The sequence below is a fragment of the Lynx canadensis genome, chromosome A2 (assembly GCF_007474595.2).
Source record: "Lynx canadensis isolate LIC74 chromosome A2, mLynCan4.pri.v2, whole genome shotgun sequence".
In the NCBI taxonomy this organism is placed as follows: Eukaryota; Metazoa; Chordata; class Mammalia; order Carnivora; family Felidae; genus Lynx; species Lynx canadensis.
The window spans coordinates 96,742,232-96,769,126 of record NC_044304.2 but is presented as its reverse complement, the minus strand read 5'-3'; the positions used below and the strand labels follow the sequence as shown (position 1 = coordinate 96,769,126).

Genomic DNA, 26,895 nt, shown 5'->3' with positions numbered 1-26,895 from the left:
TGCTTCAGATTCTGTGTCTCCCTCTCTCTCTGCCCCTCACCCACTTGTGCGTGCTCGCTCTCTCTCTCTCTCTCTCTCTCTCTCTCTCTCTCTCTCTCTTTCTATCAAAAATAAACATTTAAAAAATTTAAAAAAAATAAAAGTTTTCAGCTTAATGCCCCTTGAGGGGTTTGTATATTTTACACGTCTTATTAACTTTACTGAAAAATCGCTCTGAGGAAAATAGACAATCACAGACCATCCAAATAAAATCATCTTTCAACAATGCAATAACACAGCTCCATCACTAAGTCCACGCAACATTTTTATCAAGTACTCCTGTCAAGGACCAGGCAATAGTCTCCTGATTCAACATACACAAAATTCAAATGTATGAAGACAAACATGTATTGAAGACCAGAAATATCCCAGACACTATCCTACTTTACACATTAAAGCAGATTCTAAGTCATTGTCAAGGAGAAATGCTTTATTGACTTTGATGCCAAAAACTTTGGGAACAGTGGACTTATCCCATGTTATGACCCTTTAACAAAGATCTGCAGGAAACCAGACTGAAGTATCCAAGTGCCCACTTTTATTAACCACAAATGATTGAAATGAGATAAAACGGGAAACAAAAAAAGCATTGCAAAGCTAAGCTAATTCCTATTGCTTTAAATACAATAAAAATGAAAATTCTTCTTTTACAGTTACCCAGAAAACCATAGTTCAGAGATCTTGCCTACACTCAGCTTGACTAGTAAAGAAATAAAGCTGATAGCATCAAAACATTCTTATGTTTGAATTGTCATTCTACCACTTAATGTGAATATTATATATCTTTATATATATATATATATTTCTGTATGTATACATATATACACATATATGTACACGTACCATGAGTAGATATATTTCTGTATGTATACATATATACATATATATATGTACATGTACCATGAGTAGATTCCTTTCAAATGTATCGTGCTTAGTAAAGCTCTCAAAATAATCCTGTCATATCTTCTTTGCTCCACTTGTGAAAGTGAAGTCTTAACATCCTTTCTTCACAATGTGAAAGATGATCTGGATGGGAGGGGGTAGGAAAGAGCAAGGACAAAAGAGTGATTTGGGTTTTCTATCAAATAATATAAGCCTTCCATTAATCCACTAATTCTCTGCTCAGTTTTTCTGCAGCTCTTCTAAAACTGTATTTTACTTAAACTTTAAACAAATTTTTTGAATAGCTTAGAAACTACGATGTAGATTTTTCACACGGACCCTTCAGGTTCCAAGTACTGATACTAGCAGAAGCCTGTTTCTGCTCATTTCAGCTATTCCTTGGCATTTGTCCAGAAGGAACAGGCTTCCTTTCAGTTCCATCTAGCACAGCCACAGAATTATATAATCACATGTCAAAACAATGACTCGGAGGCACTGTGAAATCCTACAGTGACTTACAAATCATCCAAGAAAGATGTAAGTTGTTTTTTTTTAACAAGTATATTTTGTAGACTCATAATACTTTGAAAATTGAAAATCAATATATGGTGCTATGGTTGAGCATAATATTAAAAGATAGTATCAGGACATTCTTCAACTATTCAAAAGACAATGGCATTTTCCACCCTTGTTCCTTCTATCTGGGATCATTTCAGCTTTCCAGTATGGTAAGAGCCTGCTCATAAACAGAACAAAAAGACAACTGAATGACAATTTAAGTATCTATACAAAGACAGCATTAATTGGCATGTAATCTCTCCTATCGAAAGCTGGGTCACCTTTGCTATTAAAGCTTGCAGATACTTTCTAACACGTGACACAAAAATGCTTGCATTCCTGGGGCGCCTGGGTGGCTCAGTCCATTAAGTGCCCTACTTCGGCCCAGGTCATTATCTCGTAGTTCATGAGTTGGAGCCCCACGTCCAGCTCTGTGCTGACTGCTCAGAATTCTGTGTCTCCCTCTCTCTTTGCCTCTCCTCAATTCACGCTCCATCTCTCTCTCAAAAAATAAACATTGAAAATTTTTTTAAAAAATGTTTGCATTCCCTTTTTCAAATAAAAATGTTAATTTTTTCACAAAGCCACACATAATTTCCTGACCAAAAATAAAAATGATAACCTGCCTTTTCTGAATATACATGCCCCTGTATAGAGATTTTAGAAAACAGAAAAGTGTCAAGGAAAAAATAAAAATCACCTATATTTTCACCTTCCAAAGACAACCGCTCTTAATATTCTGGTACATTTTGTTTTAGTTGTTTCAAGTTTTTGGTTTGAAAGAGTTTTAGACTTCCAGAAACGTAGCAGAAATAGCACAGAGGACGACCTTAAATGCTTCACATAGCTTGGCTTCATGTTAATACCTTGCTCTTAATATGGTTAATAACCATAGTACAATGATCTAAACTAAGAGATCAACATTGGTACAATACTATTCCAATTTTCCTAGTAGTGTCCTTTTTCTGTTCCAGGATCCTCTTTAGGATTTCATGTTGCATTTAGTTGTCCTATTTCTATAATCTCCTTTGACTTGTGTCATGTGCAGAAATTGATACTTCTGAAGAGTACTCATCAGTGATTCTGTAGAATGTCTATCAGTTTGGTTTTGTTTGATGTTTTCTCGTGATCAGATTGAGGTTATGTATTTTTAGCAAGAATACAACAGATACGATGTGTCTCTCAGTACATCATATTAGGGAGTATGTGATGTCGACATATCCCATCATGGATTACGTTAACTTTGATCACTTTGTAAAAGTTGTGCCTGCCAGGTTTCTCCACTCTAAAGATATTATTTTCCACTTTGTAGTTAATACATATTTTGGAAGAGGTACTTTCAAATGCAAATGTTGCCTTTCTCCTCAAACTTTCACCCACTAATTTTAGTAACCATCAGTGGATCCTGCCTGCAATAATTTGCTGGTATTCTAATGGTGATTCTCTGTTTCCTTCATTACTTTCTCATTTATTAATTGGTCTACTTTTCTAAGGAAGAGGTCTCTCTCTCTCTCTCTCTCTCTCTCTCTCCACACACACACACACACACACACACACACACACACCCATTTGGGGTTCTTCCTACATCCTGATTGACTTAAAAAAACATTTTACATACTGTACAATCCATTCTTCTGTTTTGTTTTCTTTTTAATTTTTTTTAACGTTTATTTATTTTTGAGACAGAGAGAGACAGAGCATGAACGGGGGAGGTCAGAGAGAGGGAGACACAGAATCTGAAACAGGCTCTAGGCTCTGAGCTGTCAGCACAGAGCCCGACGCGGGGCTCGAACTCACGGACCGCGAAATCATGACCTGAGCCAAAGTCGGCCGCTTAACCGACTGAGCCACACAGGAGCCCCTTCTGTTTTGTTTTCAAGTAGCTTTAATGCATCTTAGAACAAAGCTCAAGAATGTTTATGGAATACAAATTGTCATTCTTTGTGGTGCAGAACTCTGTGACTTTTGACAAATGCTTAGAGTCCTGTATCTACCACCATAGTCACGATACAGAATACACAGGTACCCTCAACCCTCAGCCTCCAGAAACAATTGAGAAGTTTGTGGCAATCACCAGAGCAGTCTTGCTGAAAACAAACAAGTAAGCAAACAAATAGCATCTCCCTGTTCACTGCTCTTGCTTTTCAGTCTCCCCATCACAGGGCTCAAATGCCAGGTACTGAGGTGTGCCTGGGAAGTCTGAAGACTGCCTTCATCTCTCTGTGTCCTTACTCTTACTGCTGAATTCCTCACAGTCACGTCACCAGCTGTTTACAATGGGTGGTTTTATACGCATAGGAAATCACTCTCTTGCTGCGCCCACTTCCCTCACAGGCCAGGTCCAGTAATCAAGACTGAAAATCTATTTTGCTAAAATGGCTTACCCTGAGCTAGTTCTGGTATGATGGGAATGAGGTGCTCCTTTGTAGTTCAGAGAGCTACAGGGTGCTGAAGCCCCCAGAACCTCACTAGAGACAATGGGAAGTTTGAGCTTTCGTCATCAGGCAGCGTTGCAGGGACCATCAGTGGACAGGATCCAAGAAGGACTTGCTTAAGCCTGCTGACCAGCACGGGAGGCCTTCTGAAACGGCAGGCTTCGGGACAGCAGTGACACTGTGGAGTCTCTAAGAACCCTGGATGCTCTTGTTCCTAGTATGGACAGTCTTTCCGCTCGCATGTGAAGAAGTTTGGAAATCTGTGGCAGCTGTGACTACAAGCAGCCCAGAACTTTTGGGATATCTGTGAACTATACTTCAGGTATCTCCACAAACAAATGGTTCATTGATCCTTGAGAGCTAAATGAAGACAATCTCCAATTTTCCTGCTCTCCTTTGTATTCCTGGTACTCTTTAATTTCAGAGCCAACTTTTCTGTTTTGAAGTTGAAAAGGCTGAAGAACTTAGCCAGTTTACAGCTTCAAGAAATAAATGAAATGGAGAAGGTAGTAAGGCTGTCTAGAGGCAGTACAATAATAGAGAGCCTTCCCACTGAAATGTACAATTGCCTTTAAAAAATTGTTAAGGGCAGATGGGAGAAGAAAAAAGATAAGGATGATTCTGTCTGCCCACTTTTTTTTCTAAGGCAAGGGCTGAAGATTTTTCAAGTAAAATAGGAATATTCAATTTTACCTCCATGTAGGGATTCTTATTTTAGTCTAGTACGAAATGGTTTTCTACCCATCTGAAAACTCTCTTCTCAGCCAGACATCAGATTGGAGCTGGAGGTGCAAGCAGGGCTGGGACAGAAAAAGCACACACGCTGAATCAATCAGCCAGGGTTTGAATCAGCCTTTCCTCAATCACCAGCTAAGTGACTTTAAGGAAGTCACTTAATCCCTCTGTCTCTCTATTTTCCTATCTGAAAAGCAACACCTACCTCACAGGTCGTTACTATTATCAAACAAAAATTTTGTGCCAAAATGCCTGGCACATAATAGGTTTTCTAGAAATGTTAATTGAACCAGAAAACAACTGGTTATATGTGGTTCAACATACTTTACCTGTAAGGCAACTCCAGTGACAGCATTTCACATGCATAATGGTTTTGTTCCCTGGCTTCCTGGCACTGTGGTGGACATTATAACTCAGGAGAAACAAACTTCATCTCGGATGGCAGCTTGCACTCTATAGCTGACACTTAACAGTCAATCACATATGAATAGAAAATACGCTAATGTCTATGGCAGAATTATGACCAAAGACTTGATGTAGACTGTCATTCTCTGGGTAGGAAAGAATACAACAGGAGCCTGATGCCTCAGATGCATGTTCTATTTTAAGAAAACAAAGCCTCCTTCAGGAACTTTCTCAAGATTACTTTTTTTTTTTTTTAATCCCAATTGGACTTTTCTTTTTAATTGCAACTGCTGAAAAGAGCTGCAAAATATAAAAAAGCATTTTTCTGCCCCTTTAAAAGTAAGCTGACTTGTGGGGCACCTGAGTGACTCGGTTGGCTAAGCATCTGACTCTTGGTTTCTGCTCAGGTCATGATCTCAGGATTGGTGAGATCAAGCCCCGCATCAGGCTCTGTGCTGACAGGGCAGAACCTGCTTGAGATTCTCTCTCTCCCCTCTCTCTGCCTCTCCCAGGTTCTCTCTCTCTTTCTCTCTCTCTCTCAAAATATATAAATATACATTTAAAAAAATGTTAGCTGACTTCCTGGAAAGTTACTGTTTAATTAAAACTTTCTCAGTTAAATCTCATTAGCAACAAACCCACATCATTAATAAAATTTCCTATTTGTTGCCTTAACTGAACTAGAGTAACTATTTAATTTATTATCTAGACTAAAACGCTTTTGGGAATAAAAGTGGAACTATTCTGGGTCCATAAAGCATATTTAGAGATGGTTTTGGGAAAATCTGGACAGAGGGTTACTCTAATTTTCCAGAAAGGTTAACTAGCCTGATCACCAATATCTAAGAGGACTGATGCACACACCTGTGCTGTGGATGCAAGTGATGCTGCTTGGATTCAGCAGAAACATTCTATGATTCTTTTTCTCCTTGAATTGGAAGATTGGCACATAATTGTCATTTTAGCATTAACTGTTATTCTAAGAAAAATGCTCTATACCTAAATTGTCCCCAGATTTCAAAGCAGGAGTAGATTTCTTATATTGATGGCCTGGACTTTGATTTACTGTTAATGCATTAGAGACAGTATGCCAATTTTGTGATTATTAGATTTGAACCTATCATATGGCACCCTCCTCCCATGTGAAGGGACACATTATTTTCAACAGATCTGAGAATAATACATGGTTATAAGACAAATGTGGGCTTTTGAATAATGTGTGAAGGGAAACAGGAGTGCCTATGTATATATTATATTCTTAGATATTTCTGTTTAAATATTACACTATACACAGTATATACTTGAGTCTATTAGGTTTATTAGTTAGGTACAGTGGGAGTTGTCTTGATATTATGCAATATTCTTTCTGCCAAATAATCTGCTTAATAACATAATAACACAAACATCCTCAGTAATTGTTATGATATGTAACTCAGTTATTTAAAATGTTTTGCTAATGGCATCTCCCCTTTTCCAGGAATCCGACAAGGCCTATTTATTCTATTCTATCTATGTCCTGCCTTTTTCAAGCTTTTTATGTTCACTTTGAAAATTCACCACTTAGCTCTATCTTCTAGTTAGTATAAAACTGGAGACACCAAAATATTTAAAGAAAAAAAAAAAAAAGGAATGATTGCAGTTTAAAACCCTCATTAATACATTTTTTTTGTCAAAAGCCAGATACTATATAATATTTAACACGTTCATCCCCAGTTACATTTGTAAATTCCTTTTACTCTTCTTTTTTATAGGATTCATTCATTTCCTAATGCAAGTGGTGTTGTGAGCTCTGCTCTATGTGCTGAGCACTATCATCCTCGGGAAGATGACAAACAAAGTGACTAAGACGTGCACTCTCTCAAGGGGCTCACTAACCAATTTTTGTTATTTTAGAATAAGGTGACAGGGTAAGGATTATGACTGTATATTTGTATTATATGGGCTTAGGGTTCAGAAAAAAATGTGCAGAATATGTAAATTCTAAACTTCTCTCAAAGTCTAGCTATTTAAAAGGTCAAAAAAAAGTGTTTTCTTCTCAAGTGCTAATAGAGACGAGGGACATCTGCCAAGCAAAGAGCTTCAACTTGATCATGTGTTCGTTAGCTTCTCCACACGCTGTCATTCAGACAAGAGGAGACCCTTACTGAACATTCTGGGCGTTGTCAGGCTGAATGAGTGCATTTCCCAAAGGGGAAGTCCCATTTTCCACTGATATTTAATTATGTCCTTTCTTTTTTTCTCTGTTAAACAAAGGTCTTGATAAATGGTCTTTGCAAAAGCTACCTATTTACCCCCTTCGTGAATGCTAGATTATACAAAACTGCATTTCAGAGCAAAACACCTTTAAATGCAAATGCTCTTGTATAACACCAATTTTGTATAAGAGATTGATTATGAATTTAGTTATTTTATTAACAAAGAACCAATGACTGAGCATGGTTAGTAATTTATACTTCCTCTATGAACACAAAAAAAACTGTCAAAATTCATCAAATTAATAAATATTTGGGTAATGATGACTTATCCAAGGTTGATTTAAAATAAAATATATTAAATTTCCTACAGGTCGATGTTGAAAGTCAAAGCTAAATTCAGAGAAGTTGACTAGACATTTAAAATCATCATAAACCAAGTACAAATAGAACGAACTGTCATTTCCAAAATTATAAAGCGTCAAGATCAGAGAGAAGCAATATGAAAAATAAGCATGTAAAGAAGTAAAATAACCACAAAAATAAAATATAGGAAGATATGTTGTGTGAGATTCCAGTAACTGATATAAACTGAAGGAAGCAGAAAAATACCTCCATGAAGTTAGCATATCCTCAGGTGATTGTCTTGAATGTCATGGGTTGGGTTTTTTCTGCTTCCCAGACAAAGACAGGTCATAAACACATCTTGATCCAAGGAGCAAAGTGGCCTAGCATCTATGTCTCCTTCCTGGTCACTCCTATCCATCCACATTATAACAGACAAATTCATGAGCTTACTTGTTACATTGACAGTTGGAAAGTCACTACCAAGTTACGGTAATTTACAAGGGAGGGTGCATTCTATGGCAGAGCGAGGACTTCAGGGAAGACAGAGCCTTCCTACAGCCATTCAATGTTGGAGTCCCTTGTTACCAAATAATCACACACTTCTCCTGTCTGAGTTCTGAACAAATTGAGAAGTGGGCTCGAGAGTCAGATAGTGATCAAACTATCTACTGAAATTTCATTAAAGCTGGATTAGAGCATTCCCTTGGACCCAAGAACAAAAATATGCCTCTAATTCTTTCTCCTCTGCACTCCAAGCTATTCACCCTGTCAGGGGCAATGAAATTGGACAGAAGGGCAGGCTTTCCTCTCACCAGGAAAGAGGGACATGTGAGGTTCCTAAGGTGAGCTGAGGAGAGGAATAGAGGGACAAAATGACAGAAAGATAGGTGACCCATGAGCTGGGTATTTTGCACCTTAACTTTCCTAACATGAACCACTCGTTAGATAAATCACCTTCTTAGAAAAAAGGAGCTATTTCTATCTTATCCTTCACAGAAAGCTGAAGTCACTGGTGAATGGATAAGGAAGAATGTGAGAAGAAAAGATGGGAAACTTTATAGAGGTTGAGAAAAAAAATGCCGATCCTCTAAACCAAATGCAGTAAGAAACAAAAACCTCTTCAATTACATTTGTCTGGGTTGTACTTACTTTCTCTGACTCTCTTTATATATACATACTCTGACTACACACACACTCTCTCCCTCTCTCTCTCAACCACTTATTCTGATACAAAATCATATCTGGCTTCTCATTATTACTTAAATGTTTCACATGTGTGTCTTCTTTCCCCAACTACAGATTATAAATTCCAAAAGGAAGATAGAGTCATGCAGCAAAAGCACACGGGCCTTAGGTTCCCCAAGAGTCGGGTGCAAATTCCAGTTCTGCAATTTGCTTGGTACATGATCTTGGATGAGTTGCTTAACTCTTCAGAGGCAAAATCTTGTCTATTAAATGCACCTAACTCCTAGGACTGCTATGGAGCATACAAACAATAATGCATATAAAACATTGACTGAATGTGCTTTAGTCATGCTGACACTTGTATTTTTCTCCTACAGAAGGCATTTGTTATCTCTTTTGAATTCTGCACATTGTCCAAAGTGGCAAATGATTTAATGGCTATTAAGCTCCCATTGCCCTGCCTTGGGAGCCACTACTGAGCAGATACTACTTTGGTATGTATGGTTTTAGAATACTTGTAGATTTTTAGTGCTTGAATATTCTAGTCTGGTAAATTAGAAATAATCTGCTTTTCCATTTAGATGTATTTTGTAAAACTATGCCAGCACATTTGCAGTGAGTTGTTTCTAAGAACAATTGAAGGCTTGTTACAAAGGGTACAACGTTTCAGTATATAAGATGAATATATTATAGTAGAACATGGTGACTATAGTTAACAATATTGTACTGTATACTTGAAATTTGCTAAGAGGGTAGATTTTAAGTCTCTCATCACACACACACACACACACACACACACACACACACACACACACACCGTAACTATGGATACATTAGCTTCTTTGTGGTAAGCATTTCACAACGTAAATGTTTATCAAAACATAAAGCAGTACACATTCAGTATATGCAATTTTCATCAGTTGTAACTCAATAAAGCTAAAAAAATATATTTAATTATGTTCACCAATATTTATAGATTTGGTGAACCACCAAGAGAGTTATGCTACATTTAATTTGAAGTGGAGGTGGTGGGAGTTGTATGGAGTAAATAGATTATAACTAAACTGAAATGTATACAAATTTAATGTGTTCAATATTAGGTCAAGAAAACAGGAAGATCAAATGAAATGGCATTTTACTGTCTCATGTAAAGCAAACAACCTTCTATTTATATGCTCTGGTCAGTATGTGTCAAATTAGTTTCTCCCAGGAGTAAATTTGTTTATCCTTCATGGGCCAAGAAATGTTCAATGGAAATGCTCGTTAGCAGTTTTCTTTTCTTTTCTTCTTCTTTTTTTTTAATGTTTATTTATTTTTGAGAGAGAGAGAGAGAGAGAAAGAGAGAGAGAGAGAATGAATGAGCAGGGGAGGGCTGGGGAGAGAGGGAGACACAGAATCTGAAACAGTCTCCAGGCTCTGAGCTGTCAGCACAGAGTCCCTGCCATGGGCTCAAACTTTTGAACTGTGAGATCATGATCTGAGCTGAATTCTGACGCTTAACTGAGTGAGCCACCCAGGCACCCCAGTAGTTTGGTTTTTCAAATATTCATGGAATGCTGTGGTAATTTTAGGGAGGTTTCACAAGTAGGACTAGATTCTATTCTTTCTGGTGGTTTATGTGATAAATTCTGTGGAATGAAATATACTAATCTAAACAATACAGCTCTTAACCATCTATGAATAATAGCATTTTTGGTACTCAAATGCAAAAGAACTCGTTAGAGATTGTTAAAGATCTGTAAACAAAACAGAAATTTTGAGTTATGAAAAGACTTTCTAATGCAAAATTCAATTCTGTTTTTAAAAAAAGATGTAAAGTCTAGTTTCAGTTTCTCCTAAATATGATTTAGAAATATAATTTCCAAATAAGAAAAGCTTCCCATGTCATCGCTCCTGCTCCTACCACCATTACCAATACTTTTGCACATACATGTTTTAAATGTAAGCGAAACCCCATGAAGCTGAAAGCTAATAGTAGATGGAATGGAAAGAGTGACATGAAGGTTCAACTTGCACACCCGTGACTGCCCCCTAAATAGCCCTCCTTTTCACTTCTGCATCAGTTGCAAGGTGCAGCACACTTCTGGAGGACCCACTCTGCCTTCCATCACTTCACATCCAGACAGCATACATGAAATCAGGTACCAGTCCACATTTACAACCTGTGTAATTTTTCAGAGAAGTTTTCTTTACACTTAAGGAAACTTAGAGCATTTTTCTAGGGTGAGTCCTGACTTGATTTGTGAAAGACAGGATTTGTTTTGTTTCAAAACGGAGAAATTGTATGCGTTGAACTACCTAAGGGATGTTAAGATATATTTATTCTTAATTTGGTGGCGCAGATTCATGCCCCCTCCCCCCTTCATTTACAGGGGCGCAAACCTGGCAGCCATGTTGATATTGAAGAACTGAGTGTCTTAGCTGTTGATGACCAGGACTAAAGTCAACGAGTAACCCCAGTTAAATCAATTGGATTATTTCTCAGTGTGCTACAATGAGGGCAGTCTCTCCTTCCCCCCTCTTCCTCCTCCCTCATCTCTTCCCTCCCTTCCTCCCCCCTCCTCCCCTACACACACACACACACACACACACACACACACACACACACTTTTTCTCTAGCTGGAACCATGATCCACAGAACAATTTCCACCCCTCAGATGGAAAAGCAGCAGGGAGGGCGAAAAACAACAAAAAACAGCAGAATGGGGGAAAATGTGAGAGAGACAGTCTGGAGGACATCTTAGCGCTCGGTTTTAGTCCTTATCTGTCTTTGGCATTCTTAGGACATTTCGTTTAATGATTTTCTTTTTAGCTCAAGCTATTTCAAGTTTCTTTCTCTCACTTGTAATTAAAACAGTCCCAATTAGTACAATCTCCCACTCATACCCACTGGCACAAGATAACATGGACTGGTTGCCAGTATTTTGCTCATACTCGAAGACTGGTATACATAACTGTAGTGTCCCCAGAGAACTCCAGATGATATCTCTGTGAGTAAATGAACAAAACGGAGGCTCTGTCATTTGCCTACTGCTTCAACTTTCTTAGGAGTCTCTGTGGCAGTACTAGGTCCTTTGGGCCTGCTCTGTTCTGCAGTCAGCTCAGGCTTGGCTCATTTATCAAAACTGTCTGGTTTTCTGTTCCCTGCCTGGCCAAAGTTATTCTTGCTACATTGGCTAGAGGAAGGTGGAAAGGACCTAATGGGCAGAAAATTAGGAAAAGTTGAAAAGTGTGGAGAATGGGAGATGTAAGGAAAACAAATGATAAAAGAGAAGGAAAGCCAAACAGCCAGAGACAGGGGGCTTGGTCAGAAATAAGGGAAAATAGGTGGACATGATAAGAAAGGGGAGTGAAATCAACAAAAGGAGAGAATAACGCAAAAGACTGCATTAGTAAATGGTAATGGCATTTTTGTTGTTCTATCTTCTTCCAGTCCCACTTTTTCCTGATTTTCAGTGAAAAGATGTTATTCCTTAATGGTTCTTTAATCTCAGCAGGTGTTCAAACCTCCTGTACCTTCTGTACCTCCTGTAAATATGGCCACCCTATACTTGCTCTCTAGGTTATGATTCTCAGCCCGGGTTGATCATTGGGAAATATTTAAAAATACTGATGCCTGGGCTCCACATCAGACCACATATATCAGAATCTCTGATAGTATAACTCAGCATTGATATCTTATAATTTATTATTTATTTTTTAATATTTATTTATTTTTGAGAGGGGGAGGGGCAAAGAAAGAGGGAGACAGAATCCGAAGCAGATTCCAGGTTCTGAGCTGTCAGCACAGAGCCTGATGCGGGGCTCAAACTCACAGACTGTGAGATCATGACCTGAGCTGAAGTTGGCCTCTTAACAGACTGAGCCACCCAGGTGCCCCCAGCATTGATATTTTAAAGAGCTGCCCAGTGGAGTTGAAGTCTTCTCACTTTCTACTTCCTCTGATCAGAGCTTATGATAAAAGCTCTTTTATTATGCCTCAAATTTCTTCATAGCTGTAGTATGTCACTTCCCTTCTTCTCTAAGATCTTACAAGTAAATTATCACATATCCTTTCCCAGATAACTCCTCTATTTGTACTCCTGATTCCATCATCTGCTCTTTGCTACACTAATTTGCTATTGTTACTTCTCTTTCTCATTTCAACTTCTATCTTTTCTGAACCTAAAAACTGCCTCAAACAACTTTTTGTTAAGGAATCTTCCCTTTCCCATACTTCCTCTTCTGGTATCAGCTCATTATCTTCACCATCTTTCCAGATTTTTTTTTTTAATTTTTTAATGTTTATTTATTTTTGAGACAGAGAGAGACAGAGCATGAACGGGGGAGGGGCAGAGAGAGAGGGAGACACAGAATCTGAAACAGGCTCCAGGCTCTGAGCTGTCAGCACAGAGCAAGACACGGGGCTCAAACTCACGGACCGTGAGATCATGACCTGAGCCGAAGTCGGACACTTAACCAACTGAGCCACCCAGGCGCCCCACCATCTTTCCAGATTCTTAAATAGTGTTTTTATGTTTCATGTTTCAGTTAGGTTTCATGTAACAACTCCAGTGGCACCATTCAAAGGCCACTGGTGACTCCCTGGTGCCCAGATCCTGTGCTTTTTTTCAGTCCTCATTCAGCCCCATCTCCATGCCCCATTTGAGAGTGCTTGTTCCTCAAGTCCTCCCGATGCTCTGATCTATCACTCCTGCTTTTGGTTAAGATGTTCCATCTGCCTCCCTATATCAGTCCCCCAAAATCTCACTCACCTTTAAATTTTTTAAGTTTATTTATATATTTTGAGAGAGGGAGAGAGGGAGAGAGCAAGCAGGGGAGGGGCAGAGAGAGAGGGAGAGAGAGAATCCCAAGCAAGCTCTGCACCATCAGTGTGGAGCCTGATGCAGGGTTTCAACTCATGAAACATGATCTGAGCTGAAACCAAGAGCTGGATGCATTACTGACTGAGCCACCCAGGCACAGTTTTTTTTTTTTCCTAATTTTTCTTAAAGTTTATTATTTTTTTTAAATTTTTTTTAACGTTTATTTATTTTTGAGACAGAGAGAGACAGAGCATGAACAGGGGAGGGCCAGAAAGAGAGGGAGGCACAGAATCCAAAACAGGCTCCAGGATCTAAGCTGTCAGCACAGAGCCTGACGTGGGGCTCGAGCTCACGGACCACGAGATCATGACCTGAGCCGAAGTCGGACGCCCAACCGACTGAGCCACCCAGGCACCCCTTAAAGTTTATTATTTTAAGAGAGAGAGAGAGAGCAAGTGGGGGGAGGGGCAGAGAGGGAGAGGGAGAGAGTTGCCCACCTTTAAACCTCATTTCAAACTTTCCTCCATCCATAAAGATTTTATGTCATTGAATTCTTACATCATAGAATTATGCTCTACCACTGTTAACAGGAATCCTTCCCATTATAATCAATCATTTTTGGTGTTTTTTTAATCTTTTAATTTTTTAAATTAAAAAAAATTGTTAATGTTTATTTACTTTTGAGAGAGAGAGAGAGAGAGAGAGAGAGAGAGAGAGAGAGAACGTGCACATGAGCCAGGGAGGGGCAGAGAGAGACAGAGACACAGAATCCGAAGAGGCTCCAGGCTCTGAGCTGTCAGCATAGAGCCCTAGATGGGGCTTGAAATCACAGATCAGGAGATCATGACCTGAACCGAAATCAAGAGTCGGATGCTTAACCGACTGAGCTACCCAGGAGCATTTTAGGTTTTTAAATGCTACCCTTAACAAAACATATCTATTTTTTGGCAATAAAACTTTAAAATTTTTTCTCAAAGAAGTACCAACAAGTCTAAGGGGGGGTACTATTTGGATGTGCGGAGTAAAGAAGGCCTAAGGGCCAAGGTTGGTTTCCAGGTGTCTGACTTGAGCAAATGACCTCTGATAAAGAACATGTTAAAGGAGTGAAGGACAAAAACTATTACATTATAGAGCAGAGCATGCTGTATGCAAGCTGTCTGTGGGCTGCTGGTACAGACTCATAAGTAGGACAAAGACACACATTTTTGTTGGAGCTGGGGCTATGGAAGTAAATCTATTTCTCTATTAAAAGCATTTAGAGTAAGAAGGGGTCAAAGACAGAAGCCTGCAGACACAAATATTTGAGAATCAAACAAAGGAAGAGATTCCAGCTTCCTGTTTAAGTAATACGCATAGAATGGATACAATCAAATACTTTGAAATATTTGATACCAAGTAGGTACATTACAACTTTCAGCGTATTTATCCTGTACACAAAACAAGGTACTGCACCATAAAAGGAAAGTAAATCAGTCTAGCAGGAACTGTGTCTCCATGAACTCATTCTAGTTTTTAATCACTCCCCCCACACACACACCCTTCCACCCCCACCAAATCTTTGCTTGTGGTTCTGCCTGTGACACTTCAAGTTTTCTGTGTCTTGCAACAGATGCTAGTATTTCCAGAGTATGTGGTCTTGTCTGTTAGAACAGCTCTTGTCCCTAGAAACACCTAGTGATGGCAAGTGCCTGGACCCTAAAGTACCCACTGAAAATGTGGTCACAAGTTTGCTAGATGATTTTTACAAGCTAACAACTACAGCAACTGTTACAGAAAAACATGTAAGAAGAGACCAAGTGAAGCATCAAATAACGCATCTGATCAAATATGATTGCATCTTCTTAGTTTTAAAGACTTCTTTGATATTTTGTTACCATAATCAGCCTCATCCCTAACATTTTGGAACATCATGTGTGCTAAGTGCCTTTACTCCTTCTAACAACTCAGTTATGATCATCTTAAAAAGCAGAAACTGAGGGTTAGGACAAATTGCCCAAGGTCACATTTTTTAAAAGAATTGTGGGGTATTTTTTAGTTTATTTATTTATTCTGTGAAAGAGAGAGAGAGAGAGAGAGACAGAGAGAGACAGAGAGAGAGAGACAGAGAGAGACAGAGAGAGACTGAGACCATGACGGGGAGGAGGGGCAGAGAGAGAGGGAGAGAGAAAGAATCCCAACCAGGCTGTATGCTGTCAGCATGGAGCCTGATGCGGGGCTCGAATCCACAAACCATGAGATCATGACCTGAGCCAAAACCAAAAGGAGTTGATGCTTAACCAACTGAACCACCCAGGCGCCCCAGATCACATAATTATTAAATGTTGATGATCACCATCACGTGTAAATGTAACCCAAGAGCTCCATCATCACAACTACTGTAACATCCCCTCTTGTGCTACCACCAGAACTTGAGACTTACTAAAAGCTGTCTTAACCAACCTCCACCTAACAAGTGGACGAATTGATACTCTCCATTTCCTTAACAGCACAAGCTGATACCCTACGCATGCTGCACATGACCAGGATGTCCCTGCACTTCTGCTCCAGCAGGTGAACCCGTGCACTCACCCAGACGCAGTTTGTCTTTATTTTCATACCTGCTTATGCCATTTTTACATTTCATTTTAATTCTGTGACTTAATTTAACATTACATGAATCAGTGGTATAGAAGGGTTAAAGAAAGGAGGTTGCTGTTTAATGAAAACAAAGCCGAAAAAATTTACAAATAATTTTGAAGAAGATGAATTGTTTAAAAAAGGATGAATATGAATTGTTTAATACTTCTATTAAATTAGGAATGGGTAAGATGTTATAAAATTTCTAAAATTTCATTCAACATTCAAATTGCTTTGCAAGTCTGTAAACACAAACACTTGCTTCGTTTTTCATAAAAGCCAGAATGGGGCACTAAGCATTGCATATGGTTGTGGTTTATGAGGAAAAAAAAGTAGGCACTCCATTCAGTAGAAACACATTCAAAGCAAGTATCTTGGCACTACATCAAATGAACATACCTTTGTAAGTTTTAAATTTACATATAATATTCAGAGACTATATGTACCTTTGTGTGTATGTGTGTGTGTATGTGTGTGAATGTGTGTGACTTACAGTTTAATCAACCGTTTTGATTACCTGACCAACTGCTGGTCCTTTTACATCAGAGAGCAGGACTTTTTTAATTTATTTTTTTTATTTTTATTTTTAACTTTATTCATTTTTGAGAGAGACACAGAATGAATGGGGGAGGGCAAAGAGAGAGGGAGACATAGAATTCAAAGCAGGCTCCAGGCTCTGAGCAGTCAGCACAGAGCCCAATGTGGGGCTTGAACTCACCAACTGTGAGATCAGGACCTGAGCCAAAGTCGGACACTTAACTGACTGAGCCACCCAGGAGCTCCAGAGAGCAGGATGTCTACCAAATATCTAATACCACACTTTTCACAATGTATTGTTTGCTAACACGTTTGTCTTCTTACTAGCTTGTGAATTCCTTGATTATAGCATTAGCAGTCTCCCAATTATTATATATATCTTTGAAATGTATCTTTTTTTATATTTTGAGAGAGAGACAGAGAAAGAGAGAGAAAGAGAGAACATGAACAGGGGTGAGGCAGAGAAAGGGAGAGAGAGAATTCCAAGCAGGCTCCAGACTGACAGCGTGGAGCCTAATGCATGGCTTAAACTCACACACCATGAATTCATGACCTGAGCAGAAACCAAGAGTCGGTCACTTAACCGACTGAGCCACCCAGGTGCCCCTGAAATATATCTTTGTACTAAATATTTTAATAAAAATAAGCCTATTGAAAACTTGCAGTAGCACAAAGATAAAACCAAACTTTTGTAATCTTGATCCAAGGAAACTTAGGCATTCAGTTAGCACATTCTATACCTACATTCCAAGAACTGTTATAAACATTACCTAAAACACATTTGCCCTTGCCCTTTTTAAATCATATTTTTCATATATCTTGGAATGGTAAGTAATTAGTTTAATCCAACTCCCTCCTCCATTTAAAATTCTTCTTAGGTGATACAGGGAAGGGATCTAGTATTTATTATATACCTATGATGTGGTAAAAATGGGTTAGGTACTTTACATGACATTTAATTGTTATAGCAACCCTGCGTGGCAGAAATTATTACACTCATTTTACGGATGAGAAAACTAAAACTCCAAGGAGAGAAGTATTGTTCAGTGTTACATAGAAAATGAGGATTCAAATACAAGTTTGCCTAATTCCAGATTCTATGGTCGTTCTGATGCACTGTGGTATTTGTCACCAAGGAATAATTATATAATGTGGGTAAATAGCAATAAGAACTTGAAGGGAATAGATTTTTGTACAACCTGCTTATTATTTAGTTTGTTTGTTTATCGTGTAAAGGATCTCGTGCTGTTTTTTAAATAAGCCTCTAAAGGGTAAAGATTTAATAAGGAATGATTTACTTATTCTGAGACTAGAAGTATCTCCATCCACAAATGGTATGATTGTGTAATCCATGTCTAAGAAAAGAACTAGATTAGGTAGATAGACAGGGAGAGGAAGGGAAGGAAGGAAGGAGAGAAAGGAGGAAGGAAGGAATTTGCAGGCCATTTATAATGGATCTATAATATGCATACAAACATATACACATACATACATATGTAAATATATACATTTCAACTTACGTTGCTATTTTTCTAGATCAAATAGTTTGAACAAGAAAATATACATTATATTTAAATGTTAGCACATGTATGTCTCTGTAAATTCTTCACCTGCAACTCTTTTTAAGTATTTGCTACAACATTACATAAAATTCATAGAAATTTGTGCAAATATATATCTGTGATTTCCCACTATTACAGCATGCCAGAAACTCTGTCTCTTCCTCTGTGTCCCACTGGGTGCACACAATTTTGTTTTCAACAAAAGTGCCATGTCCTAACCATGCAATGCTGACAGTCCATAAAATAACTTGTGTTGCTAAGCAGCCCATCTTCTAGCATCTCAGCAGTTCTCTTTATCTTTTATGTAACTCTGTCAAACCATTGTGAAAACAACCAATAGCAGGTTCCTGGTTACACATTTGTATGTGTGTAAGAGGGAGAGAACATTCAGGCTTAGAATAAACTCTGCCTCTCTCCATGTTTTTCAAGCCAACTACACATTTAAATCTTCATCCTTGTTTCTTTAATAAGGAGAAGGAGGACTTCTTCCTTTCCATTGTAAAAGTTCTTATCATAGAAGTTCCCCTTTGAGAGTAGGTCTAAATATTAGGGATATCTGGTTTTTTGCCCTGCTCCAATATGCATATTCTATTAGTAACTGAATAACAAAAACATATTTTGGAAGGGTAAAGTTACAAACCCTTCGGGAGGAAAATGAGTTGTATAATGAAAATGCTACCAGGCACTTAACTAAAGCAGCTCTGGCAGGGACAATTATAATATAATTTATCACCAGAAAGCACACTTAGATGCAGAATACATAATCATCTTATCAGTAAGCTGAGAGCAATGGCAAAACTCATTTGAATTAAGAACCAAAAATGTAAGTCTCAAGGAAATTATAAGGTGTCAAGCAATCAGTAAAATTGAGATGAACGCTAACAGTCTTTTAAGAGGTATATTTAATTTCCGGGGGAATGGAAGTTTGTAACTATACAAAGGGTTAAAAATGTACTGTAAGTTTAGGAGTAAGAATGGCTTGTGGGGGATGTAGATGTACTTGAAATGGATTAAAATATTCTACTTTTCTTTTAGAGAACTATATACTTAGGTATTATAACTATAAAAATGTTTTTCTAGTGTGTCAACCATGCTCAAATAAAAGAATTTTAAAAAATAAAATTATTTCCATTACTGAGAGCCTAAAAGTACATCATTCAGAAACTAAACTGCATTGAATGCATAGCATTTAGGTATTCTCTGCTATAGTTCCAATTTTGTGTTGTTTTTAGGGGACTCTGTGTTGTGTATAAACCACCATTATGCTCTTTTAGACTCAATCTATCCACAGTCACCTGCACTAAAGATGTCATATCTGGCACACTTAAATAGCACTTTGTCCTTTTCAACCATTTTCACCTGTGCTTTTGCAAGAAAACTGCCCCAGGTAGGTGAGAAAAGAACAGTATTTTTTGTCCCATCCATTCTCTGGGGAGAACTTAATAATAAATGCCCTGGCCCCGGGTTTTCCCACCTCGGCTTGGATGCAGCCTTGTGAACTAGGGGTCCCTGTGGGCACAACATGACCAAGTCTGCTCCTTTTCCTGTTTCTCTGCAATGCTGTCAAGCCAGGATGCAACTTCCAAAAGGAACTATTCTAAGAAATAACAGAAAAGTAAACAAAGAAAATGCAAAACCATACAATTAAAATACATTGGAAAGCAGCAGAGTCCAGTCTAGGATATCTAAAGACTACAAAGAAGCAGTTGCAGCAAAGGCATGAGATGTAAGCTTAACCCGTCTTGATTTCGAGTTAGTTTTGCCTTATACTGGATGTGTGTAATTGGCTCTGATGTGTAATCTGTGCACCCTCAATTTTTGTTTCAATTTACTTGTTTTAATGTGTAAAATGCGATTAGTAACTCTGACTTTATAGGGCTGTTATAGAATTAACACTATGGATGCTAACTTTTCTGTCAACTCGTAACTGTGATCAAATGTAAAGCATTTTTTATCCTCTTGAAGCAGTTTTGATTAGGAAAACCATGCTATACACAATTACAGTTGGTGCTGCCCTTCAGGGATGTACAGCTTCTTTATTGTTAGTTTAGAACTCCCAAGTAGATTCAATCATACTACTCTCTGTGACCTCTCCAGTGAGTGTTGCTTTGTGTCTGAGAACCTGACCATGACCCACATGTAATAAATTAAAAAAACAAAAAAAATTTACCTGGTCCAGCAGCCTTGTACCTTCTACAAGCACACTCCACCCCAAGATCTTGCCCCTACCCTCTCTGTCCAATTTTGAATTTCTCTCCTAGGTGAGACTTTAGTGTTTACTTCATTTGGACAGCGCTGTTATCAGACTCATACGTAATCTACCGAAGCCACTCCCTCCCTGGTTTAAGTTTTCCAGTTCTATACACAACTGAAAACCTCTTCCTTGCCCTTCTCCCATTCTTCCTGTAAGGGGATGTTCTTGTTAAATGAGTGTCATTTCCCAGTATTGCAATATCATATACATTTAAAAAGAATCCTATGCATAGGATTTTTTGCATTGCCTTAGATCCTTCCTGTGAAAAAAGCTAGGCATATCAGTCCCCACACAAATCACTGCCATGACCAACTCAAAGCATCATTTAGGGCATGAGGAATTTCTGAGTGAGACACCCTCACCCTCACCCCAGGCTTTGCCTAAGACTGAGACAGAGCAGGAGAACTTAGGAACATCTTGCTTTAAATACAAGGCAGTGATGGCCTACCTCACGGGGATAGATGGCAAACGTCTATTGGCCTTGCAGATAGAGACCCTCAATAAGGTGCAATAAATTAAGGCCTTTTTTGTGTGTCTGGGGGTGGAAGAGAACCTGCGATGATTCTCCAGCACTCCCTATCTTACACTAAATATGTCCTTTACACACAATGACCAGCATTCAATTAAAAAAGATAAACAGACATGAAAAAAAACAAGAAAATACATCAGCAGGATAAACAGTCAATAAACAAAAACCCAGGCACGGCACAGATGTAAAACTGATCAGACTGGGACTTTAAAATAACTATTACTTTGGACCACCCCCAGCAGTATCCCATCAATAGCTCCCTAGCTACTCCAACACTGCTTCTCAAAGAACACCTGGGAGACCACCAGCGGCAAGCATCTCCTGGGAGCTGATTTGGAAATACATATTTGGGGCTCACCCTGTACCTACAGAATCTGGGAAGGGGGCTCAGAAATCTGTGTTTTCACAAGCCTCCAGGTGGCTGTTATGTGTTCTAAAACTTATGAACCACTCTACTAAAGACATTGAATTCACCACCATAAGTAAACACAAGACTGAAAAGAGCTGTGCCACACAAACATTTTCAGAAAATAAAGGAAGGTGGAACGATTTTGACTCATTTTGGGAGGTCAGCATAACCTTGATATCACCGGGATAGAAAACTCTAGACCAATAACACTCATGAACTCATATATTTAAATTTTAACAAAACATTAGATAAATTAATCTAACAATACATTTAAAAAAAGATAACACATCATGACCAATGAGATTTATTCCAGGAATGCCAAGTTGGACTGACAATAGAAAATCAACCATGCAGTTCATACTAACAAAATAAAAGAGAAATAGTATACGATCCATTTAATAGATGCAGAGAAAGCATTTGACAAAACTCAACACCCATTAATGTTAAGAATTTCCCATCAAGGTGGGAGTAGAAGAAAAAGTCCTAAATCTGATCAAAGGAGTCTACAAAAACCAACAGCTAATTTCTACTTAAATGTGGAACATTATGCATAAAGTTTTCAGAACAGTGCCTGGTACAAAGTAAGCACTAAAAAGGATTTGAAAAAAAAAAAAAAAACTGCACAAATTTTTAATTTGTCTTTACAGATATGCTACAAGTAACCACATGTTGTGAAAATTTATGATATAATATTAACTTTTATCCTGGCAGAAAGTACATGTTCAACAGATGTTCTTTTATATTTTCCCATGGATCTCTACATTTTTAAAGAAATTTTATTTGCACTTAGTTTTGAAATTTAATGATGTTATGAATACTTCAGTACAGGAAATGAGAGATTTTGAGTCATAAAATTAATTTTAAGTACTTTTAATTTTAAATAGTCTTTCTCTCTAAAAAATGGATAATGCCTTCGTATTTTCAGACTAAAAATCTTTGCAGCAAAAATACAAGTTTTTGATGGTGTGCATGTGTGTGTTTCTGAGAGAGAGTAAGGGTGTATGTATTTGACCTGTCTGCACATCGGGATCCCTTTTTATCTTTTTTAATGTTATGTGTCCATCTGAATGAGACCTGGGCTTTGCTTACAGCACCACATATCACCAAAGCACATACATTCTGATGTGGCTCAGTGCTCCCAACTGGACCTCTGTGTTCCCATAATATTTCCCAATACAGACCCTAAAAATCAAAAATCCATTTAGAGAAGTACAATATTTCTCTACCTCTCTTCAGGTTTTGGAAGGATAAGAGGTGTTCTTCCTTAAAAATCTGCCTTAAGAGATATGAACTACTCCTAAGTCCTTAATTCAAGCTCTCTGGACTCCTATTCTCTCGTCAGAAAGAAAAGCACCCACCTTTATCTATAATAATTCATATCCTCAGTACAGCCCTGTGATATGATACTAATATTATCCTCATTTTATAGATAAGGACATTGAGTCAAAGTGAGATCTTGCAATTTAAAGTGCTATAACTAGTTAAATGGAAGAGCTAAGTTTTGAACCCAGGTGGACCAGCTCTGGACTCCCAGCTCTTTTGTTTTTCCTTTTTCTTTTTTTAATTTTTTAATGTTTATTTACTTTTTTGAGAGAGAGAGAGCACGCGCACATAAGCGGGGGAGGGGCAGAGAGCGAGGGAGACCCAGAATCCGAAGCTGGCTCCAGGCTCTGAGCTGTCAGCACAGAGCCTGATGTGGGCTGGAACCCCTAAACCATGAGATCATGACCTGAACCAATGTCAGACGCTGAACTGAGTCACCCAGGCGCCCCTGGATTCCCAGCTCTTAAACAATGTATATACTGCAACTCATATTAGTCATTTGCTTAATGCCGTCATTAAACTGTAGGATTCATAAAGCCAGCCAACTAATTACCTTGCTCACAGGGCTTAGCACATAGATTTCTAAGAATTAGATGTTGAATGAATGAACACTTTCAGGTAGCTATTCTTATCCCTGATTTATAAATGAGGAAACAGAGATTAAAGAAAGCAAAATTATCTACTCAGAATTAAGCAAATAGTACATCCAGAATTGAACCTGGATCACTGGCTGTGAATATTTTTTTCATTCCTCTTAAAGGACACCATACTAACTCTTCTTTAGATATCTGGCATCTCCAGAAAATTAATAGACAGCAAAAAAACACTAGAGAGAATTTGGCCTTGTGAGAGATAATATATGAAATCACTTTGGTCATGAGGCCTTTATAAAAGGAAGTACTCAACATCACCTACTGGTGATGACAATGGCCTTGAGGTACCTGATGATGATGGTGATGAGGAGGAGGAGGAGGAGGAGGATTCCTATGATGAAGAATTAGTCTTCATCAAGAATCCAATGTTCTACTCCTGTGACATAATATTGTTTTTCAGGCATAAAATATGCACACTTTGATGTGTTCTGTAAAATAGATGTGCTATTTAATGGTCAGACATTATCTGGGCAAGTAAAAAATTCACACAATTTGGTAATAAAACATCAGATATTGATTCAGTACTGTCATTAAGATAACACTGCACAATCTAGGTCACAGTTGTTTATTAAAAAAAAAAAATTTTTAAGCGTTTTACTTTTCTAACTGCATATTTGACACTATATAAAATGTGTTTCAGCAGGAAAATGGTAGGGTTCCCTGGGTGGCCCAGTCAGCTGAGCATCAGACTTTGGTTCCGGTCATGATCTCACAGTTCATGAGTTCGAGCCCTGCATCAGGCTCTGTGCTGACAGTGTAGAGCCTGGAGCCTGCTTCGGATTCTGTGTCTCCTTTTCTCTGCCCCTTCCCTGCTCACGCTGTCTCTCTCTCTGTGTCTTAAAAATAAATAAACATTAAAAAACAAAACAAAAAACAGGAAAATGGCAAAATAAATGTAAGTTAAGGTAGACTGGACTGAAAGATATCAATACAATCACAATAAAAAATATAAAAGAGATAAATCAGATTTGCCTGTATTCTCTACAGATTCAGAGGGGAAAATGGAAAAATTCACATTTTAGCAGATAAGTAATTATTAGTGTTAATCACAGCAGCCTTCTTACCAATAGCAACAAAATCAGAAAGCCATTGTCTTAACAGTGATGCTCAGTGTAGTTCTAGCCTGCTACATACAATTGTTTTCTTAAAGAAGGAAACTAAAAAGTAACTGTAAGAGCAGCAGTTTGCTACCATTCAGGGTCAGCTGCAGGCATAGCCACAGGGTCTGTCCCCGTAAATAATGGTCTGTTGCTGTCCAGACAAGCTGGTGAGTCATTCTCAGACTTGCCCTCTGGATACAATCGTAATTACTGGAAAATTTCACAATTTTCTGCCTCATGATGTGAATAATAAGAAAGCACAAATGTATGTTTAATGACCAAATAAAACATTTGTTTGGTTGGCTTGAGTGACCTGATCTAATGCTTCAATCTTTTGATCGATAAAAGACTAACACCTTCCACGAACTCTTAAAGTAGCAAGAAAAGGAAATGGTATCAGTAAGATATGTGTTGACAACAAGCTGCAAATAAAAAACAAACTAAAGCGTATTGTCCTTACTTGTATGCCCTCTTTTCTTCCTCACTTCCCTCATTCATTCGTTCAGCAAACATCTTTGGAGCACCTATCATGAGCAACGCCGAGTGTGGCCATGTGTTCTATGCCGCCAGCACACTTCAGAAAGAAGGACATCACATGGAAATACAGCAGGGTATGGTAGATAACACCCAAACAACCACGGTAAGTGAGGCTGGATCTTCATCCAGAACTTCTAGCTGAGGTGATGAGATAAGGTTTCTGAGACCTCTCTGAGACCCTTAGCCAATCCAATGAGAACTCCTTTTTAAAAAATACACTAGTGGGGCGCCTGGGTGGCGCAGTCGGTTAAGCGTCCGACTTTAGCCAGGTCACCATCTCGCGGTCCGTGAGTTCGAGCCCCGCGTCAGGCTCTGGGCTGATGGCTCAGAGGCTGGAGCCTGTTTCCGATTCTGTGTCTCCCTCTCTCTCTGCCCCTCGCCCGTTCATGCTCTGTCTCTCTCTGTCCCAAAATAAATAAAAAACGTTGAAAAAAAAATAAAAAATACACTAGCCTTCTGTTTTTCTTTACCTTCCTCTTAACCAGAATGTGTGTATTCCATCATCCAACATTTCAGTAACACTCTTGGTCTCACTCTAAATGTCTGTATTTTCTTCCATTTTGATCTCATCAGCTTTGCAAAATACCAGTCCTAGATAAACCCACCTACTGATGGCCTCTTTCTTGTATTCTTTGTTGGCATTCCAATAACTTTTTTTTTTTCATATTACTCTGCCGTCACTTTACTCAGGGGTGACTCTTTTAAACTTTTTCTATTCTCCTGAAACTTTCATCTCTGCCACTTCCCACTTCTTCCTTGGTGTCAGCATGTGACATCACCTACTATCTCAGAGGGAAAATAGATGCGATCAGTCAGTCATTTCTTCCCAACACATTCCTTCCCTCTTCATCCATTTGCACTCTCTCTCTTTTTTTTTTTTTTTTTTTTTTTTTTTTTTTCAACGTTTATCCATTATTGGGACAGAGAGAGACAGAGCATGAACGGGGGAGGGGCAGAGAGAGAGGGAGACACAGAATCGGAAACAGGCTCCAGGCTCTGAGCCATCAGCCCAGAGCCTGACGCGGGGCTCGAACTCGCGGACCGCGAGATCGTGACCTGGCTGAAGTCGGACGCTTAACCGACTGCGCCACCCAGGCGCCCCGCACTCTCTCTCTTTTTTGCAGGAGAGGACTTGGTCCTGTTCCCTGTAAAATCAAAATCTCCCAGGTGTGATTTGTAGCCTATCATCTCGCACCTGCTTAGAAACTTCAGTCAATCAAATATTTTTTTCGCTCTCTGCGAGATTTTCTAGTTTTATCTTTAAACCTGAATATTTTCAATCGCTTTTAAGTTCTCTCAAGCCTCCCCTAAAGAAAAAATAAAAATGTTTACCTGATCCTTCATTCCCCTTCAACTACAACAAACTTCTCAAAAACACTGTGCATATTTTACTGTTTCTAATTCTTTATTTCCTGTATGCTCTTTCTCTTCTACCCAGGAGGTAATATTTGGCTGTTCTCCAGGCCAGGCTCAGGCTCCCTTCTGCTTTTACTTATTTCTCTAAGCAATTCCATGGTTTTAATTAGTGTCCATGTCTCTATGGGACATAAATCTTGTGTACCTCCTAAGATGTCCCTCAACTGCTTCCTTATTCTTTATTTCTCAGCACCCCACCTAGACCTGGGCATAGCTCTCCTGCAGGGTTGTTTAATTTGGGTGTTACAGGCTGAGTAGACGTTTACAAGGCAGAGCATAGCAGTAGAGAAAATTATCCCAGATATTGAAAATGGCAAAACAAGGGCAAAATTCATAAGAATAAAAGATCAAGGTGAATTTTGGAATCAGGAAGTA

At 38.6% G+C, this 26,895-nt stretch overlaps 1 long non-coding RNA gene across 1 annotated transcript; it reads left to right on the top strand.

The window, feature by feature from the left end:
- Positions 1–1,419: 1,419 nt before the first annotated feature.
- LOC115508911 lies at positions 1,420–26,376 on the top strand. Its single transcript, XR_003967162.1, has 4 exons — positions 1,420–1,458; positions 9,157–9,273; positions 25,074–25,207; positions 26,229–26,376. It is a non-coding gene; the product is annotated as an uncharacterized LOC115508911 (long non-coding RNA).
- Positions 26,377–26,895: the final 519 nt, after the last annotated feature.